Source organism: Cebus imitator, unplaced genomic scaffold, assembly GCF_001604975.1.
Source record: "Cebus imitator isolate Cc_AM_T3 unplaced genomic scaffold, Cebus_imitator-1.0 Scaffold217, whole genome shotgun sequence".
NCBI classification, from domain to species: domain Eukaryota; kingdom Metazoa; phylum Chordata; class Mammalia; order Primates; family Cebidae; genus Cebus; species Cebus imitator.
In genome coordinates, this window is record NW_016107532.1 from 775,480 (window position 1) to 797,531 (window position 22,052).

The 22,052-nt window shown below is 36.2% G+C and overlaps 1 protein-coding gene across 7 annotated transcripts in view; it reads right to left on the bottom strand.

Moving 5' to 3' along the window:
- The window catches only part of TANC2 (tetratricopeptide repeat, ankyrin repeat and coiled-coil containing 2), a 437,594-nt gene that overhangs the window by 284,009 nt on the left and 131,533 nt on the right, over positions 1 to 22,052 (bottom strand). The window lies entirely within an intron of this gene.

A 22,052-nucleotide genomic window follows, 5' to 3' on the forward strand; every position in this document is an offset into this window, starting at 1 on the left:
ATATATATATATATATATATATATATATATATATATATATATAATTTACATATATAAGACATAATTTACATACATAAATTTTTACATTATATATATATACACATACATATATATATTGTGTGTGTGCACACACATGTGTTTGCATGTGTGGTGTCTAAGGCCCAGCAAGGGGTCAAAGTGGAGCTGGCAAAACTCCAACACTTTTGTTAAAAGCCCACAGAACTATACTCTAGGAGTAAGTATAGATGAACTGAAACTTGACTGGCTCTCACAGGGACTAAAATTCAGCTCTCAATATTTCCCATAAAATTAAATTAAGGCAATACTGGATTCCTAGTGCCTGCTAAAAACAAACATAAATCTTTGTGGAGGAAGGTAATATGACCATAGGTCTCAAATTATTTATATAATTTATCACATACAGCATCTAGCCCTTAACTAACAATAACAGAGAGAAGATAACGTGAACAAAATAAATCAGAGGAGCCATATAAACCAAAAATAGTCTCATAGGGAATACTGAATACAAAACAATGAGGAACAGAATTTAAAATAATATGCTAAATATGTTTAAGAAAATATTTAAAATTTTAGCAGAGTAGTGAAATTATGAAATTAAAAATTTAATAAATAGATTTAAAGGTAGATTAGACACAAAATTAGTACATTGGAAGATATGTCAGAAGAAAACATTAAAATGATGAATGGAAAGTCAAAAGAATGGAAATGGATTCTTGGATATGACACCAAAAGCATGAACATAAATTAAAAGAAAAAAATAATTGAATTTCATCAAAATTAAAAACTTTGTGCAACAAAAGATGCTATCAAGAGAGTGAAAAGACAATTCTCATAATGGGAGAAAATATTTTAAAATCATGTATATATAGGAGTCTAACATCTAGTACAAGCTTACCTAACACACGGGCTGCATGCAAACAAAGACAGCTTTGAATGTAGCCCAAAACAAATTCAAAAACGTTCTTGAAACATTATGAGATTTTCTTTTTTTTTTGCGGTTTTTTAAAAGCTCATAATCTATGGTTGTTGTTAGTGTATTTTATGTGTGGCCTGAGACAATTCTTCTGTCAATGAGGCCCATGGAAGCCAAAAGATGAACGCCCTTGATTCATTAGGTTGGTGCAAAAGTAATTGTGGTCTGCTGCCATTACTTTCAATAGAATGTTTAAAGAACTACTTCAATTCAATAACAAAAAGACAACCCAAAATAAAAATGGGCAAACCTGGGTGTCTTGACTCATGCCTATAATCCCAACACTTTGAGAGGGCAAGGCGAGTGGATCACTCCAGTCCCTAAGTTTGAGACCAGCCTGGGCAATGGAGTGGGACCCCATTTCTACAAAAAAAAATTTTTTTTAAAACTAGCCAGGTGCAGTGGCATGTACCTGTAGTCCCAGCTACCTGGGAGGCTGAAGTGGGAGGATCACTTGAGCCCACAAGGTTGAGGCTGCAGTGAGCCATGATCACACCACTGCACTCTAGCCTGGGTGACAGAGTGAGACCATGTTTTGAAAAAGAAAAAAAAATTCAAAGTACTTGAATAAACATTTCTTCAAAGAAGATATACAAATGGCCAATAAGGACATGTAAAACAGCTCAACAATCATTACAGAAAAACAAAGCCAAAATGAGAGACCACTTTACACCCACTGAAATGGGCATAATAAAAAAATGAGAGAACAAAACAATGTTGGTCGTAAAATTAAAACTTTCATATATTGCTGGTGGAAATGAAAGATGGTGGTTCCTCAAAAAGTTAAACACAGAATTCCCATATCACCTGGCCATTTCACTCCTTTGTAGATATCCAAAAGACACGAAAACAGGTTTTCAAGCAAAAACTTGAACATGGATGTTCACAGCGGCATTATTCATAATAGCCAAAAAGTAAAAACAACCCAAATGCCATTAACTGGTGAATGTATAAACAAGATGTGGCATATTCGTACAATGAAATACTATCTAGCCATAAAAATAATGAAGGTGTGATTCATGCTACAACATTCAAAAGCCTTGAAAACATTATAATAAGTGGAAGAAGACAGACACAAAAGGCCACATGTTGTATTATTTCATTTCTAAGAAGTGCTCAGGAGAGGCAAATCCACAGAGATGGAAAGCATATGAGTGCTTGCTAGTGGCTGGAGAGGGGAGGAATGAGGAATGGCTGCTTATCAGGTACAAGGTTTCAGCCTAGAGTGACGGATAGATGGCAGTGACAGCTGCACGACACTGTAAATATACTAAGAACATTTGTATATTATTAACATGGTGAATTTTATGATATGTGAATTTTACCTCAAAAAAAATTATGTATTTGCCACCGCCCATTTATGTGTTAAATCCAGAGGCCTAGAAATCACAAGTTAATTTTTTCCTCCCTGCCCTGTGCGACAAATGCATTCGCAGTTCTGCAGATTATCAATTCAAAATGTATTTCGAATCTGCCATGTTTTCTCCATTTCTTTAACCACAACCTTAGTCTAGGCCACTATTATCTTATCCCAAACTTCTGTTGGGAGAAATCTAGGATTTATTCTCTACATTGAATTTCAGAATTTTTACCAGGATATAGCTTAACGTTTTTCTTCTCATTTGTCTCTGGGCCCTTTCACTTACTATGCTGACTAAATCTTCTCTTCCAACTTTTCTTTTCTCTGTCTTTGGAATTCTGGTCAGATGAATAATGTGTCTCCTAGACTTATTTTTCAAGTCTCTTTCTCTCATTCTTGATTTCCAGTCTTTCATGAATATTCCTGAGATTGATTCATATGAAATTACAGTGTTTTACAGCTACATAAACAAAGAGGCATACCATTAGTGTAATTCCTTAACTGAAGAATCCTTGTACTGAAAAAAATCAGCATTAGATTTTTGAAAGTGATATATTTGTTTTAGTGAAGCACCTCTTTTCACTTAAAATGTTCCAATGTTAAAAATTAGCTGATAATTTTAGAATCTAATAATACTCCTTAAGGAATAATACTGCAATTAGTCCAGTTTGGCTGTCCTACTTTACTTTTCTGCTTAAAAACATTTTCTTCCATCTTCTTTGTCCTATAAATTGTGCTTGAACTCATTGTAGCTACAGAGAAAAAACTAAAAATATGCGTTCAAAGTACTGGTGAGCACAGAATTTGATTGTATACCAGTTTTTCCTGGGTAACTACCAATCTCAAAATCTCAGTGGTTTACAATATTTCCTTTATGCTCATGAGTCTTCAGACTGACTCTGAGTCAGCTGACCTAGGCTAGGCATGACAGGGCTACCTAGACACAGTACTATGGTCAGTTTCATAACTACTCCCATGTGTCTTCAATATTTGGCCCAGTCACTGAGGGCAAGTGAATATATGCAGCTTCTCGGCAGAAAAGAGGAGTGCAGTAGGCCAAGTCAAATCAAAGGAACACATTTAAGACTTCTGCTCAAGGCTGGACACAGTGGCACAGATCTGAAATCCCAGCATTTTGGGAGGCTGAGGCAGGAGGGTTGCTTGAAGACAAGAGTTTAAGATCTATGTGGGCAACAATGTAAGACACCATCTCTACAAAAACCAAAATATTAGCCAGGTGTGGTGTCAAGCACCTATAGTCCCAGCTGCTCAGGAGGCTGAAGCAGGAGATCAACTGTGCCCAGGAGTTTGAGGCTGCAGTGACCTACAATCATACTACAGCACTCCTGCTTGGGCAACAGAGTAAGACCCTGTCTCTACCCAAGGGGAAAAAAAAAAACAAAACACCTCTCTGCTCACTAACATTCCACTGGCCCAAGGAGCTCATGGAGACAGAGTAGCATCAATGGGTCAGGGACATATACTTGGCCTATGTCAGTGGGCTTCTGCAAAGCTGCATAGCATAAGGAATAGATGTATAGTTTTATAACATGAAGGAAGTAAAAAAGAAAAGGGAATCCAATTGCCTAAGCATGTAAGAGAGCATCTACTGGTACTCTACATTACTCAGTTTTTATTTTCTACCTTTCTTTTCCTGCTTCAGTCAACCAAATAAAAAGTGACTGAGATAATGTGATGGAGACACGGCAGAATTAAAAAACTACTAACTTGACAGAAAAAAAATTCAGTTATGCTGGATACCTGTTGACTAGACATTCAGAAGGTGAGCGCAGAAAGCACCAGAATCTAAAGTGTACGGACACCAAAGAAATGTTAGGAGTGATTATGATTCAACTGAAATTCCAGTAATCACAAAGTATTATACCTAACACAAATGATTATTAGGTATTAAAATTCAAGTTAAGAGAAATTCTTCAGTTGAAGACAATACCTATTCTAGAGAACTGCTCCCTCATTTTTCAAGTTATAAAAATAACTACAAATAAGAACCTAGAAATCAAAAACCTCTAGCATAACGTGTTCACTTGGTGATAATTCAGTGAGCTGTATACACCATGGGTAAATTTTTCCGCTTACATGTCATGCCTCAATAAAAGTTTATTTTTAAAAAGTATACAGGAGGCCGGGCGTGGTGACTCATGCCTGTAATCCCAGCACTTTGGGAGGCCAAGGCAGGCAGATCACAAGATCAGGAGTTTGAAACCAGTCTGACCAACAGGGTGAAACCCCGTCTCTACTAAAAATACAAAAATTAGCCAGGTGTAGTGGCACATGCCTGTAATCCCAGGTACTCAGGAGGCTGAGACAGAAGAATTACTTGAACCCAGAAGGCAGGCATTGCAGTAAGCTGAGATTGCACCGCTGCACTCGAGCCTGGGTGACAGAGTGAGACTCTGTCTCAAAAAAAAAAAAAAAAAAAAAAAAAAAAAAAAAAAAAAAAGTACACAGAAAAAAAATATATAGCATGGTGATAAACTGGCCCCTAAAGACAAAGGGATTTTGCATACATAAAAGAAGCAAAGGAGTTTAGCCTAAACTATTCCAAACGTCCTTTTGACTCAGAGCTTATATTACTCTGTGACTCTGTAACATCCTTACAAGTCCATACATCAGGCAAGAAACAGGCCCCAAGAAGTTTAACAACGTGTATAGGATCATATGATAAAACAATATGATTGCCTATTGTAAAAATTCTAAGGTATCTATAAAAAACCTATAAGGAAAAGTAAGTCTAAGGCAAATTCACAGGTTACAAAGTTAATGTACAAGAATCAAGTGTTTTCCTATATACTAGCAATGAACATTTGGAAAATTTAAAAAAAAAAAAAAAACATTTCACCAACATCATTAAAATGACACAATTAAAAACATGAAATATTTAGGAATAAATCTCACAGAATACATACAATGTTTCTACTCTGGAAAACTACAAAACACTGATAAGAGAAATCAAAAATCTAAATGGAGCCAGGAGTTGTGGCATGTCCCAGCTACTACGTGGGAGGCTGAGACAGAAGAATTGCTTGAGCTTCGGAGTTTATGACCAGCCTGAGCAACACAGTGAGATACTGTCTCTAAAGAAACTAAAACAAAACCCAAAGACCTAAACAGAGCAATGTACCATGTTTATGGATCTGAAGACTCGATATCACTATAATGTCAATTGTATCCAAAGTGATTTACAGATTTGAAGCAATCCCAATGGAAATATCGCAGGCAGTTTTTAAAAATATTAATCAACAAGCTAATTTTAAAATTTATATGAAAAAAACAAAAAAACTAGGATAGCCAAAACAATTTTGAACAAACAAAAATAAAACTGGAGTCCAAACAGTACCTAATTTCAAAATCTACTATAGAGTACAGTAATCCAGACCTTAAGTGTTATTAGAAAAACAATGGACACAAGATGAATGGAAGAGCCTAGAGCATCCAGAAAAAGACCCACACATATAGCCAACTAATTTTGACAAAGGTGACAGGATAATTCAATGTAGAAAGGATAGTATTTTCAACAAATAATTGTGTAACTTCTAGACATCCAATGCAAAAACATGGACCTTAAAGCATACCTCTACTCATGAAAACATCAAATAGAAATTAGTCAGACTGAAAATGTTAAAAAAATTATAAAACTATTAGAATAGAATATAAAATTATAAAACTTTTAGAAGAAAACATAGGAGAAAATCTGTGTGGCATTGGGTCAAGTAGATTTCTTACAAAGGATCCCAAAAAGATGACCCGCAGAAGAAAAACTGATACACTGGAATTCATAAAAATTAAATATTTCTACTCTTCAAATGATACTGTTACAAAACGAAAAGCAGTACCTATTGAAAGAAAATATTTGCAAAACACATATCTAATAAAGGACTGGTAGTTAGATTCTAAGAACTCTTAACTCAGGAACAAGAATGCAAAGTACCCAATTTTAAAAATGGGCAAAAGATCTGAACAGACACTTCACTAAATAAGAGACATAGATGTTAATATAGTTTGGATATTTGTCCCTGCCCCTGTCTCATGTTGAATTGTAATTCCCAATGCTGAGGGTAGGCTTGTTGAGAGGTGTCCGGATGATTGGGGGGAACCCTTATGGCTTGTTGCTGTCTTCGTGACAGTGAGTTCTCATGAGATCTGGTCATTTGAAAGTATGTAGCACCTCCCTCCACCCCTTGTTCCTGCTCCCGCCATGTGAGAAGGTGGCTTCACTGTCCACCTTCCACTATGATTGAAAGATCCCTAAAGCTTCCCCAGAAGCCAAGCAGTTGCCAGCACCATGATTCCTGTACAGCCTCCAGAACTATGAGCCAATTAAACCTCTTTTCTTTATATATTACCCAGTCTCAGATATTTCTTGACAGCAATACAAGAATGGCCTAATACAGATGCTCAACATTATTAATCTTTATGGAAATTCAAAGTAGGAGATACTACTACATACCTAGTAAAATGGCTAAAATTAATAAACAAAATACTAGCAAAACCAAGTGCTGACAAGAATGAGCTAGAGCTCTAATATACTGCTGGTAACAACATCAACTGGTATATATAAGCTGAGAAACAGTTTGGCAGTTTGTAAGTAAACCTACTATATGACCCAGAAATCCAGCTCCTAGGAATTTACCCAAAAGAAATGAAGACATATGTCTCTCCTCCTACACACAAATAGCAAACATTATTACTCTCTACAAACTGAAAAGTACCCAAATGTCCATCAACTGATGAATGGATAAACAAATTGTGACATATACATACAACAGAATCTTACTCAGCAATAAAAGGCATGAACTTCTAATATATGCATAAAACAAAAAATGGGTAGAATATAGTCTTTTGACTATATACTACATGGTTTCATTTACAGGATATTCTGGGAAAGGTTATAGTATTAGAAAACAGGTAAGTGGTTGCTAGGGATTAGGTTGAGGGAGACAACTGACTACAAAGGGGCATGAGGGGAGTTTTTCATGGAAATAACCTATATTTGATTTAGTGGTATTTAAAATGACTATGTATATTTGTAAAAATTCATGGTATGTACACTTAAAATGGAAAATTTTACTTATATAAATTAAATGTAAATAAACCTGATTTTTTAAAAACCTACAGTAATTTGTAATAACATACTCACTGTACACTTATAATTTGTGAATTTTTCTAATTGGACATTTTACCTCCAAAGTCCACTTTTGAAAAGTATACAGAAGAAAATAACAGCACAGGTGGTAATCTGGTCCCTAAAACGAGTGTAGCCATATCAAATATAATATACTCAGCAACAATGCATAATTTCTCAAAGGGCTTTCATGTATTTCTGAAACAATGGGGTTTGGCCTAAACTATTCCTAATGTTCTTTCATGCAAAGATTTATATCACTCTGAGACTGCAATTATCTCACACATTCACATACTATTAAATACTAAAAAAAAATTAAGCAGAGAAAGTTTAATAACTAATTTAAGATCATACAGTCAATCAGCAACAGAAGAAAATTAGAACCCAAATCCTTCCCATGATCTACAAAGCCCTATATGATCTGGCCCCCACCTAATTAATTCTCTCACTTTCAAATTCTCTGACTTCATCACTTCCCACTTATCCCCTCAATTCACACAGCACTTATCACGACCTGAAATGACTTTCTTCTTTAATTTCTCTCACTCCTCCAGAATGAAAGTATCTTAACAGTAGGGACTTTCTCTCCTTTGTATATTGGTCATGTAACTCAGTCTGATTGAGGCCTGGGTCTTAGGGTAGCCTGTAGTTCTGGGCAGAGGGGCAAAGCTGACTCAGGCCTCCAGTATTCTGTGGGGACTCAGCTCTGGCCCTTCCATCTGCCTGAGATACTCTGTCCCAGGGTCTTCCTTCAGCGTTTTCTTCTCACAATCTCATCAAAGAAGGGACATATTTACTTGCAGAGGCTTTAATGCCCTGGCTAGGATCTCCAGTGCAGACTTGAACAGAAGTAGTAACAGCAGACATGAGAAAAGGAAAAACTTTCAGCTTTTCAATACTCTGTCTGTATCAGTGAGATGCAAATAGAGAGGACTCCTAGTGAAATAAATTCTCTGAATGAAATCTATATGGAAAAGCCTTCAAAAGGAGTGCTAATATTATTCTAAAGGAGACAGAAATCATAGACAAGAGGCAAATCGTGAGTGTAATGATTGTACAAAAGCCTTCAGACCAAATGAAAAGAAACCCTTTGAACAATTTCAGAACAGGACAGCATTTGATCTACAGTCGCTTGCAAAACATACATGAGATCTCACACTGAAGACAAACTTTATGACTGTAATCAGTATGGAAAGTTCTTAAAAAAGAAAACCAGCTCTTGCTTTAGTGTGCACAAGAGAATATACACTGGGCAAAAACTCTATGAACACAAAGACTATGGGAAAGACTTTAGCAGGACGCTCATTTTACTGTCCACTGGAGCATCCATATTGGAGAAAACTCTACAGCAGCAATGACTGGGAAAAAGTCTTCAGTAGAAACATTCACTTCACAATGGCTATACACATATGAGAGAAACATAAATGCAGTGAATTCAGGAAAGTCTTCAGCAGGAACTTTAATATTACCGAACACATATAGACACATACTGAGAAGAAAGTCTATAAATGCAATGACTGGGAAAGTTTTCAGAAGTTATTCATCCTATGCCTATAGAAAAATGTGAGAACATATAAAGGAGAGAAATCATATATGTAATGAATGTTAGAAAGGCTTCAACAGTCCTTCTTGCCTTTAGAGATATGAAAAGTCACACTGGAAAGAAACCTTATGACTATATACCACATAGGAGGGCCTTCAGCCAAAAATTTTCTCTTGTTCTACACAAGAGAATTAATACAAGGAAACAAATCACATGAGTGTTTAAAAAAAATCAGTAAGGACATATATTTGAAAAATACAGGCCAGGTGCAGTGGCTCACGCCTGTAATCCCAGCACTTTGGGAGGCTGAGGCGGAAGGATCACAAGATCAGGAGTTTGAGACCAGCCTGGCCAACATGATGAAACCCAGTCTCTACTAAAAATACAAAAATTAGCTGGGTATGGTGGCACGTGCCTGTAGTCCCAGCTACTTGGGAGACTGAGGCAGAAGAATCATTTGAATCCAGGAGGTGGAGGTTGCAGTGAGCCAAGATCGTGCCACTGCACTCCTGCCTGGTGACAGAACAAGATGCTGTTTCAAAACAAAAAAAAACAGAAAAATTTAATTAGGTTCCAATTTCAGGAAAGATGAAGTAAACATACCCTACCTTGTCTCTCTCACTGAATATAACTATAAACCCTGGAAATAATGCATAGAGCTTAATTCTAGTTTCCCATCTGTAAGGAGCTTAGAAGTCTTTACTTCATCTAACATGTAAAAAACTAAACACGCTGAAAATCTACAACTCATCTTACATTCTTTAGAGAAGTGAAGTCACAATGTAAACTGCTGTCCCAAAAGTTGGAGAGGCAGACAGGTGACTACACAGAATAACAACTTATCAATGCAGAAACCCACCAGCAGCAACCTCAGTGGGAACCAGTACAGAAGTAGGAAAACCTGAACTGTAGTTGATGAATTATTGGAGGCTCATGCAGACAAGCCTGAGAAATCAAAATTCCAGAGAGACCCAGTTTGAGAGGGCCCCCAATCTTTTATGAGTTTTATCTCCAGGAGCACTATCAGGCTCTTAGTCAATACTGAAGAAAAATCCACTACTGCTTACAGTAGAGGCAGAAGGAAAGTAACTATTTTGAAATGTACCAGAGCATGATATTCTCTTAACAAGGCCTGCCATCAGGAGAAATTATTTTCCCAGAGCTTAATCAATGCTGTAAAAGAAAAATACCAAACTCCAGCCTCCTCTAGCCATCCTGTTCCACCTAAGAATGAGAAGGAAAACAAAACAAAACAGAGAAGCACTGGTAAAGTTCACAGTGAAGGAGCACAGGCTCACCAAAAGACTAAGAATTTATCAAAGTACTATCAGATACTTCTTTTTCCCACATACCTGAACACTACATTACTGAAGGTTTATTCACCACAGTTCCTTTCACTCAAAACATCATGTTTAGCAAAAAATTGCAAGACACAGTAAAAGGCAAAAGATACTGTTAGAACAGACAGAGCAAGGACTAGAAACAGACCCACTTAGAGCAGGGATTAAACACCTACTATAAACCGGTGATTAATATGCTATGCGCTTTCACGAAAAAAAGTAGACAACATGCAAGAACAGATGAGTAATGTAAGTAGAAAGATGGAAATTCTATGAAAGAATAAGAAAATGTAGAGATCAAAAGCACTAGACCAGAAATTAAGAATGCCTTTAATGGGCTCATTAGCAGATTGGACATGGCTGAGGAAAGAATTTGATCTTGAGATGTCAATAAAAACATTCAAAACTGAAAGGCAAATAGAAAAAAACAAAAAACAGAACATCTAAGAACTGTGCAACCACTAAAAAAGGTATAACATATGCATAATGGCAATAACAGAAGAAGAAATATTTAAGGCAATAATGACTGTAGATTTCCCTAAATTAATGTCAGACACCAAACTATTGGCCAGAAAGCTAAGAGTACCCCAAGCAGGACAAATGGCAAACAAACTATGCCTCAGTAAATCATATTCAAACTTCAGAAAATCAAAGATAAAGAAAAAAATCTTAAACTAGAGGGGAAAAAACCTTACCTATAGAGAAGCAAAGAAAAAATTAATATACCTGATATCTCCTTAGAAATAATATAAGAGTAGAATCAAATATTTAAAGTGGTTTTAAAAACCCTATAATTCTGTACCCTGCAGACTCATCCTTCAAAGGTGAAGGAGAAATAATGACTTTCCTAAACAAAAACTGATTAAAATTTGTTGCCGGTATACCTGCCTTGCAAGAAACGGTAAAAAAAAGTTCTTCAGACAAAGAAAATAACATAGGTCAGAAAGTTGAATCTACATAAAGAAAGAACAAGCTTTAGTGAATGAATACTCGAAGATAAAGACTTTTAAAAAATTCTTAATTGATCTAACAGATAAGTTGCTCAAAATAATAATAGCAACAATATGTTTATGTATGCTTGTGTGTGCTATGTGTATATGTATAAAATACACACACACACACACACGTGTGCATGTTTGCTTGTATGTGTGTGTGAGTAAAATGAATGACAACAATGATATAAGGGATGCCAGGGAGGAATTAGGGATATTTTGTTATTACACAATGTCTGCACTACCTATGAAATGGTACAGTATTATTTGAAAGTGAACTTAAATTTATTGTAAATATATATTACAAATTCTAGGGAACCACTAAATATGGTGAAAAAATAAGTGATATAAGAAAGAAAATGGCATCACATACAATTTTCAATTAAAACAACAAAAGGCAGAAAAGAGCAGAAGACAAAAACAGAAACAGTGAAAATGGGCAACAAACAAAATAGTAACAAATGTGGTAGATATTAATCCAACTATATCAATAACAACTTCAAATGTCAATGATCTAAATATACCAATTAAAAGACAAAGATTGTAACAATGGGTCAAAAAAACAGACCCAACTAATTTGTTACAAGAAACCCACTTTAAAGGAATCAATTCCCCACAAGACATAACAGTCTTGACTGATGAGTATGTAACAAGAGAGAATCAAAAAGAGCAAAAACGGATAGAACTACACAGATAAATAGATGAATCCACTATCACACTTGAGACTCTGACAGCCTTCTATCAGAAATGGACAGAACCAGCAGGCAGAAAATCAGTAAGGACACAGTTGAACTCAATAGCACCATCAATCAACTGGTTATAATGGACACCTACAGCCTACTTCACATTGCAACAGCAGGATACACATTCTTTTCAAGCACACAGGGAATGTTCACTATGAAAGAACACATTCTGGGCCATAAAGTACACCTTAACAAACTCAAAAGAATAGAAATCATACAATGTTTGCTCTCAGACCACAACAGAATCAAACTAGAAATCAATAACAGAAAGTTAGCTGAAAAATTCAAAATACTTGGATAGTAAACAACACACATTTAAATAACACATAGTTCAAAGAAGAAATCTCAAAAGAAATTTTAAAATATTTTGAACTAAATAAAAATAAAAATATAACTTTTCAAAATTTATGAGATGCAGTGATAGATTGAAATTTATAGTGCTTAATGTACACATTAGAAAAGAAGAAAGATCCAAAATCAATAATCTAAGCATCTATCTTAGGAAACTAGAAAAAGAAGAGCAAATTAAATTCAAAGCAAGCAGAAAAAGAAATAACAAAAACTAGAGCAGAAATCAAAGAAAATGGAAATGGGAATCAATAGAGAAAAATCAACAAAACCAAATCCTGGTTCTCTGAAAAGAAAAAAAAAAAAAGGAAAAGAACAATAAAATTGTTAAGCTTCTAGTCAGGCTAAAAAAGAGAGAGAGACACACAACTTACTAACCCAAGAAATGAAAGGGGATATCACTACAGATTTCATGAACATTAAAAGGATAATACAGGAATATTATAAGCAATTCTATACCCACAATTTGATGACCTAGACAAAATGACCAATTCCTTGAAAAATACAATCTGGCAAAATTCTCACAGGAAAAAATAGACAATCCAAACAGGCCTATAACTATTAAATAAATTGAATCAGCAATTGGTAACCTTCTAAAACAGAAAGAACATTAGGCCCCAATGGGTTCACTGGTAAATTCTACCAAACATTTATGGAAGAAATTATACAAATTCTCTACAATCTCTTTCAGAACGTAGAAGCAGAGGGACTGCTTCCTAACTTACTCTATAAGGTCAGCATTACCCTAATATGAAAACCAGACAGATACAACAAGAACACTATAGAAATTTCTCTCATAAACATAGATGCAAAAATTATCAATAAAATATTTACAAATCAAATCCAACAATGTATAAAAGGAATTATACACCATGACTAAGTGGTATTTATAGCAGGTATGCTAGGCTGGCTCAACACTTGAAAATCAATTAACATAATCCATCACATGAACAGGCTAAAGAAGTAAAATCACATGAGCATATCCATATGATCAGAGGCATAAGAAGCATTTGACAATATCCAAAAGTGTCCGAAGACTGAAAACGAATAGTATCGTACATCCCTCCCCTTCTTTCCTGGTCAGAAGACCAGGAAAGGAGGCCCTTATGGCTCCAAGAGACTGGAAGAAATCATCCCCTTTCTTCCCTTTCCCCCTTTTTCCCTGTCGCAGTCCCCAGGCAATTTCATGGCAGTAGCAGCACAGACATGGCAGTGGTGACGAGGCAAGCACTTTAACTCTGAGAGAAAGGAGTCCTTTTCTCTTATCCCAGGAGTTGTGGTCCCAAGGGTGTGAAGCACATCCTCACTGCTGTTGCTTTTTTCTCTGTCTGTTCTCTCACCACTCGGTCTGGATGAAGACACAGCTCCAGGAAGTGACTGGCAGAGTAGTTAAACTGAAGCCCCTATTTTCTGTCCAGAGGACTGGGCAGAAAGGTCCTAGTGAACTGGAAAATGTTGGTGAGACTGTGGCAACAAAACAACCTCATAATGTTTTGTATGAACTATTGGGCTCACCTCTGATATGTGTGTGCATGGATCTGATCCTAAAGAGCATACTATAGGCTTTTAGAACGCAGCCACAATTATACCACTACACTTGTGGGACTGACCTAAATAGCATTGCAAACACTTTAAAACTTGAACTGATATTTGACCACAGATCCCAGAAGGCAGGTAGAAAATTGTTCTGGACACAATCTGGGTGACTGGTCACTGACACACACACACACACACACACACACACACACATTCTCCTTAGGATTTAAACAAAACTCAGGGTCTCATGAAATAATATTCAAAGTATCAAGGACAATCCTAAATTATTTGGCATATGAATAAACAGGAAAATCACAACTTGAAAGGGAAATGTCAATAAACATTTGACAACCCTGAGATGACACAGGTGTTGAAATTAAAAAAAAGTGTCAACCCTGAGATGACACAGATGTTGACATTAAAAAAAAAAGAGAGATCTTAAAGCAACTCTATAACAATGCTTCACTATGTAAAGGCAAACATTCTCAAAATGAATGGAAAGATAGTCTCAAAATTTGATGCGTATTTTACATGTAAAGAATATCATGCTTTCTATTAGCCAGATTTCAAGTACTCAACAGCTACATGTGGCCAATGACTATGTATTATGCCATGAAGGTCTAGACAAAGACCTTAAAGCAACTCTATACCAATGCTTCACTATATTCACAATCAGGTCCGATCAGTCTCTAGAAGGTAAGATTAAAAAGTGTAATCCAACCAACAAAGACTAGAAACATTCATGGATGATTACTCTTACCACATCCCCATTCAACTCACCTATGTTGTCTGTGCAAAAGACAGACAAATCTTGGAGATTTACAGTAAATTTCTGTAACTTATTCAGTACTGTTACCATTTTAGATGTAGTTTTGTTGCTGAAGCATATTAACATATCCCTGGCACCTGGTTTGCAGCCACTGACCTGGGAACAAAACCATCAGAAACAGTATGTGTCCAGCTGTCAAAGTCAGCTGTTTTCACTGTCCTATCTCCTATTAATTCTCTGGCCTCTAGGTCATAATCTAATCCACACGTACTTTAAGTGTCTTTCCATTCTGCAGGGCACTATGCTGGTCTATCACACTAACAGTATGTTGATAAGATCCGGTGAACAGGAAGTACCAAATAATCTAAATACTTTGGTAAGAGGCTTCTTACAGAATTTTAGGTGAATCTCAGGGTACACCTTTGGTATTTTGGAAAATAGTTATGTCATCCTCTGCAAAAAACTATTATTCTTTTTTGAAAGAATAGTTTTTGGCTTATCACAGAGCCTTAGAATAAATAGTTCAACCATGTACCACCGTATTACCATGTGACCTAGGCAGCCAGCAGTGAACTTAGTATTATTAGATCAACAAAACAATATAATTGGGTGCACACTGCAGCACTTCATCAAATGGAAGAGTATATGTGAGATGAGGCTTGAGGAGGTCTTGAATCACCATCAGTATGAGCAAGTAGCTATAAGTCCATGGCTCCTACTTTCGCTACATCATTTCTTTTCTCTCAATTTGGATGTAAGATCTAATGGAGAATTTTCTATGACCACTTGACTGAGGGGAAAAAAAAGGCCTTGTTTAATGACAGCTCTGCATGACATGTAGGCGAAAATAGCACTACTGCCCTATTCAGGGGTGGTCTTGAAGGAGTGGTGAAGTGAGAAGAAGTGAAGCCCTTCCTGTGGCAGAAATTTGAGCAGGTCACTTGGTTGTCCATTTTGATTGTAAGGAGAGATAACAGAGGTACTGTTCTATACTGACTCATGGACAGTGTTTAAGGGCTTTACTGGATATTCAGAGACTTGGAAGAGTTAGAAAATTGATTACAAAGAAATCTGGTGTCAAATAATTTGGCTATATCTCTTTTAAAGGGCACACATAAGAAGCAATTTATGCCCCATGTGAATCCCTGACAAAGAGCAAACATGGCAGAGAAAGGGCTGCTTAATCTGATAAACAAGGTGACCTTTTCTGGGGACTCAGTCAGTCTCAGCCAATGAAAATGGACTACCCAGCCACTCTACCCTCCCCTCATTAACAAAGGGATGGAGTTTATACATGGGCTTAGCAAAATGGACTTCCCCTCATCAACACTAATCTAACTAAGGCCACAGCTGAATGATCAACCTACCAATAGTCCATATATGCACTAGTAGGTAGATATGCCCAATATGTGGTACCATTCATGGGATGATCAGAAAATTACCTCTCTGCTCATTTCTAGCCCCTTGTGATTTCTCCTTCCTTCTTAATAACTTGATTATACATGTAAAATAAATTTTGTTAAATTAGTTATCTACCACTTCTGTGTTTATAGTTGTGAAAGTTTTCAGGCTGTCTTAGTCTGCCCCCTTGTGGGAACTAGCTCTTCAACCTTTCACTAGGAATGGGAATCCAACTGCTCTTAAAATGAAACAAAACAAAAAATGTAACAATTCTATAATAATTTTACCCCAGACTTTACCAATAGGTCCCTTCCTCATCATTTCTGATCCAACTGTTTATGACCCTTCAAGAAGACTTATAAAGTTTTTCAAAGGAGCTTTTATAACTTTTATCTCTTACCAGAAAAATTCACGTAAGATTATTTTAAAATAAAATCTTTCTAGATGTTCATGCCTTTTCCAAAAGTTTTTGTTGTCATGCTTTTATTCCTTTTCTTTTATAAAGGTGAATAAGCAAAGAATGGCTTCTATAAGGCTTCTGGTGTTAATAAGGCCAATTATCATAAGCTAAATAGAATATTTAATATGTTCTGATAAAATATGTGCTTGGGGCTACATATTCCAAGAGCTTAAGATTCTAAATTAATTATCATAATCACTTTGCAAATCTGAACACTCATATATGAGGAAATAGTGGAATACATAATGGGTTACTTAGACTATGGACCATTATACAGGTTTTAAGAAATTAAGAGTTTAAGCATGTTCCTGGAGGGATGGCCATGGTATGCTGTTAATTGAGAGAGATCAGGAAAACTAAAACGGCATTTTATTTTTCAAAAACCTTCAAACTAGTTTATATATGCATATGCATCCTTGCATATGCCAGTATGAGCTTAGAGGAAAACAAGGAAAGATACAAACTGAATGTAGGTATTTGTTACTTTAGGAGAGTGGAAGAAGAAGAAGCCTTAACATATCCTTTTTAAATGTCTACATTGTTTGGCATAAATTAACTTTTTAAAAAATTAATGAAACTATAACATTAAAAAATATTAAGTGGCCAGGTGCAGTAGCTCATGCCTGTAATCCCAGCACTTTGGGAGACAAAGGTGGGTGGATCATGAGGTCAGGAGATCAAAACCATCCTGGACAACATGGTGAAACCCCATCTCTACTAAAATACAAAAAAAACTAGACATGGTGGTGTGTGCCTGTAGTCTCAGCTACTCGGGAGGATAAGGCAGGAGAATCAGGAGGCAGAGGTTGCAGTGAGCTGAGATCGTGCCACTGTACTCCAGCCTGGTGACAGAGCAAGACTCTGACTGACACACACACATACACACACACACACACACAAATATATATATATATATATATACACACACATATCCACTTACATGTATGTATAAATATGACTAAAATATAAAAATACATTCTGTCACATCCCTAACATTATAAATAATAAGGAACTATTGGCCTACACTTGGGGCTATGTATTCCAAGAGGCATCCCAAGTTTAATTTTATAAAAATAGTGCACTTTAATTTTTTTAAAAGCCTACAAGAAATTAAATTTCAGAAGAAATACAGAACTAGAAATAAAGACATTTCAGACAGATTTATCATTTAAGCTCAGATCTCCCAAATATTATCCACCACCAACAAATATTTACTTTATATTTCAGAATGAAAAGGCTCTAAATACACGCTACCAACAATGCTGGTTTGAAACTTGTGATGTAGATAACAATAAAGCCAGAATATAATATAAATTAATATTTCCCACAAGAAAATTGTGCTGATTTCACAACATTATTCTGAGAATTAAATGAGGATTATGTGAAAGCACCTAATCACAATCTGGCACATAAACAAAACAGTCTTATTTACTAGTGATGCTACTATACTAGATATATTCTTATACTGAGATAAATAATACACTGAATATTGAAATCATTTCCTTATCACTCCATGTAATTAACCACAGTTGGTGTAATAAATCGCTATAACTTTCCAGACTCAATAATTTGCACATTTCAAGAGTGTAAGCATCTCATTTATACTAAATATTTTACATATTTGCAAGGAAAAAGAGAATTGGAATATAGTATATTTGACAATATAATGTATTCTCTTGACACACCAGCATTTTTTTTTTTTGAGATGGAGTCTTGCTCTGTCACCCAGGCTGGGAGTGGAGTGGCACAATCTCAGCTCACTGCGACCTCCACCTCCCAGGTTCAAGCAATTCTCTGCCTCAGTATCTCAAGTAGCTGAGATTACAGGCGCCTGGCACCACGCCCAGCTAATTTTTTTATTTTTAGTAGAGATGGGGTTTCACCATGTTGGCCAGGCTGATCTTGAACTCCTGGCCTCATGATCCACCCACCTTAGCCTCCCAAAGCGCTGGAATTACAAGTGTGAGCCACCGCACCCAGCCACCAGCAGGTATTAACTAAATAAAGTTGGCAACAAATAATGGAAATCATGCAAAGCCACATGGTCCACCTTTTCAGTCTTCTAATATGAGCTGGTTTTGTGGACATGATTACACCAGTACACATCTTGTATATCAGAACTCAATGCCTGCCTAATGCTATCTTTGCAAAAGAAGATAAAAACTGGGTTTCAACCATACCATGCTGGTTCATATACCTACTTAATGTCTAGAGCCAAGTAAGTTGCTTACATATATGATTGCTAATGAAAAAAATCATTTGATGCAGAAAATTGAGCCAGTAAAACAAACAAACAAAACTCTGATAAAGTAACTCAAGATTCCTGAAATACAGAACCAGAATTCCTAGAATTGTAGTTTCCTTCATCAAACTTGATAGCCTAAATACAAGGCACTAGCATTGTTCTGTATGCCAAGACCCTACTGTTAATAAACGCCTACATTACTAGGAAAAACAGAGACCCAACAGATAAAAAAGACAAAATAAGTAATACAGACCAATTATATATAATATGCTGTTGGAAAGTAGAAAATAATCACCTAACCTGAGGCACCCATATTGGGGTTAAACTAACACAAACCGTTTTACAGTCACATTTCAAGACCCCATCTCCCATCTCCTACATGTAATAAGCAGAAGACATCTGAGGTCTCTGCCCCTAAACTGGAACAGTGAGTATGAGCATGTTTGAATCAAAATCCACTGTGCCGGAGAGACAGATCGGAGGCCAGGGAACTTGTTAAAACACAGGAAAGAAAACGACCCTCGTGCACAGAGGATTAATGGCACAGTCCAACAGACGTCAGATATTTCTGCTGCTACTGGAGAAGAAACATTAAATAAAAATGGTATCCACAATCAGGCAGGGGAGATTATCAGGCAGTATGTACCTATATGGGGATCAGCTGTTTACAGTTAGTGTTTGTTCTGAATGAACTGGCATTTGTCTGGGTAGGTTGATGTTCGTGCATATTAATTTTAAATACTTTGAGTACTCTCTCTGAAGACAGGCGAACACAAATTATTGTGATAAAATGGAAGATGGTGCTAGGTTAAGATTAAGTAAGCACACTATACCTTAACTGAATGTAACTAAAACCCCTGAACATAACTGAAAATCCTGGAAAGAATGATGAACCAGCAATCTGAGAGTCAGAAAAGAAAACAATAATGGGTAAACTGTGGAAGAAAACTAGAACTTAAAGTACAACCAATTCAGCAATGAGTTTCTTCCAGCTGTTTTTTATGTACCCCAAGCCTGAATCCACATCCTGGAACTACACACCATGGACAAACAGAAAGACACAAAATAAGTCTTCTCTTTCTGGTTAGAAAGTGTGAATGGAGGCCAGAAATGGGGGCTCACGCCTCTAATCCCAGCACTTTGGGAGGCCAAGGCAGGTGGACCACGGGGTCAGGAGATCGAGACCATCCTGGCCAACATGGTGAAACCCCTTCTCTACTGAAAATACAAAAATTAGCTGGGCGTGGTGGCGCATGCCTGTAATCCCAGCTACTCAGGAGGCTGAGGCAGAGAATCACTTGAACAAGGGAGCTGAAGGTTGCAGTGAGCCATGATCATGCCACTGTCCTCTGGCCTGGCGACAAAGTGAAACTTCATCAAAAAAAAAAAAAAAAGAAGAAAGAGAGAAAGAAAGAGTGGGAATGTGGGAATGGAGGGCATATGGGACTGAGAGAATGGGGGATATCCCCTAGCTCTTTCTTCTTTTACCTTTCTCTTCTAGCCCTGTCCCTAGGCAAGCCCATCTCACCACCAGCAGCTATAATAGCTGAGGAGACACATAAACCTCAAGAAGAGGAGTTTTTCTAACGAGCGGACCAGTGGTACAAGGATTGTGACAGAACTGCAAGGAGAAATAGACAAATCCATACTTACGGCTCAAGATTTCAATATTCCTTACTGATCAACAAGTAGAAAGAAAATCAGCAAGAATACTGAAGACTTAAATAACACTATCAATCAACTTGACCAGAATCACATTTATAGAACCTTCTACCCTAAAACTGCATAATACACATTCTTTTTAAGTGCACACAGAACAGTTATTAAAACAAATCATTTCCTGGGCCATAAACAAGTCTCAACAAATTTAAAATGATTCAACCTATAGAAAGTTTGTCCTCTGATCACAGTGAAATTTAAGTAAGAATCAATAAGAGAAAGATATCTGAAAAACTATGAATATTTGGAAACTACATCAAAACACTTCTAAAATAACACATGGGTCAAAGAAGAAATGAAAAGAGTATTTTGAGCTAAATGAAAATACATTTATTAAAATCTATGTAACATAACTAAACAGTATAGAGAGACTTATAACACTAAACTCTTATGTTAGAAGAGAAAGCTCCCGTATCAATGACCCCAGTTCTACCTTAAGAAACAAGAAAAAGATAAAATTAAACCCAAACCACACAGAAGAAAGGAATAATAAAGGACAAAATATAAATCAATGAAATAGAAGACAGGAAAGCAATAGAAAACAAATACAAAACCGAAACTGATTCTCTGAGATGTGTAAAATTGACAAATCTTGGTCCAGAATAATCAAGACAGTGAGAAAAAATACTCAAATTACCAGTATCAGAAATGAGAATGCTTTCATCACGACAGATTATACAGATATTAAAATGTTTCTCAACAAGAAACACATAATTTGAATAGTCCTATGTTTATTAAATAACTTGAATTCACATTTTAAAATCTTCCAGCAAATACAATTCCAAGCCCAGTTAGCTTCTGAGAAATTGTATCAAATGGTAAGGATGAAACAGTATCAATTCTATGCAATGTAGCTTAGGAAACTGAAGAGGAGGAAGCTGAAGTTGAAACTTCCAACTTATTCTCTGAGGCCAGCATTAATCTGATACTAAAACCAGACAAAGACATTAGAGAACAAGAAAATGAAAAGTCAGTATTCCATGTGAATATAGATGCAGAAACAATTCAAATTCTTAGCAAATCAAATACACCACCCATACAAAAACAGGAGACAGGTCAGACCTGACCTCCTTTAGAGCACTGCTTCCTACCATAATAGTCTATATCAAATAACTAAGGAAAATATTTATACCACATATTTAACTGATCAGGTTTTCTACTGGAGGTGAATGGCTTGGACATCAGCTACTTTGGATTCTGCTGAAGAACTGACAACATTATTCTAACATCTCCTTTCCTACACATTATTTATTTTCCCTGGAATTCCAAACTTTCTTTTGCTTATTATTTTATGTATGTATCACCAATTCAACCTTGGGACTCTCATCAGTTGTCTAAAACTTTTCTAAAGACAATTAATTACATCAGGTTTCTATCAATTTCATTTTCCTGAAGACTCTTCTGTAGACTTCTAACCCACTCCAATCTGAACTGCCAGCCCTCTATCCCCTTCTTTTTC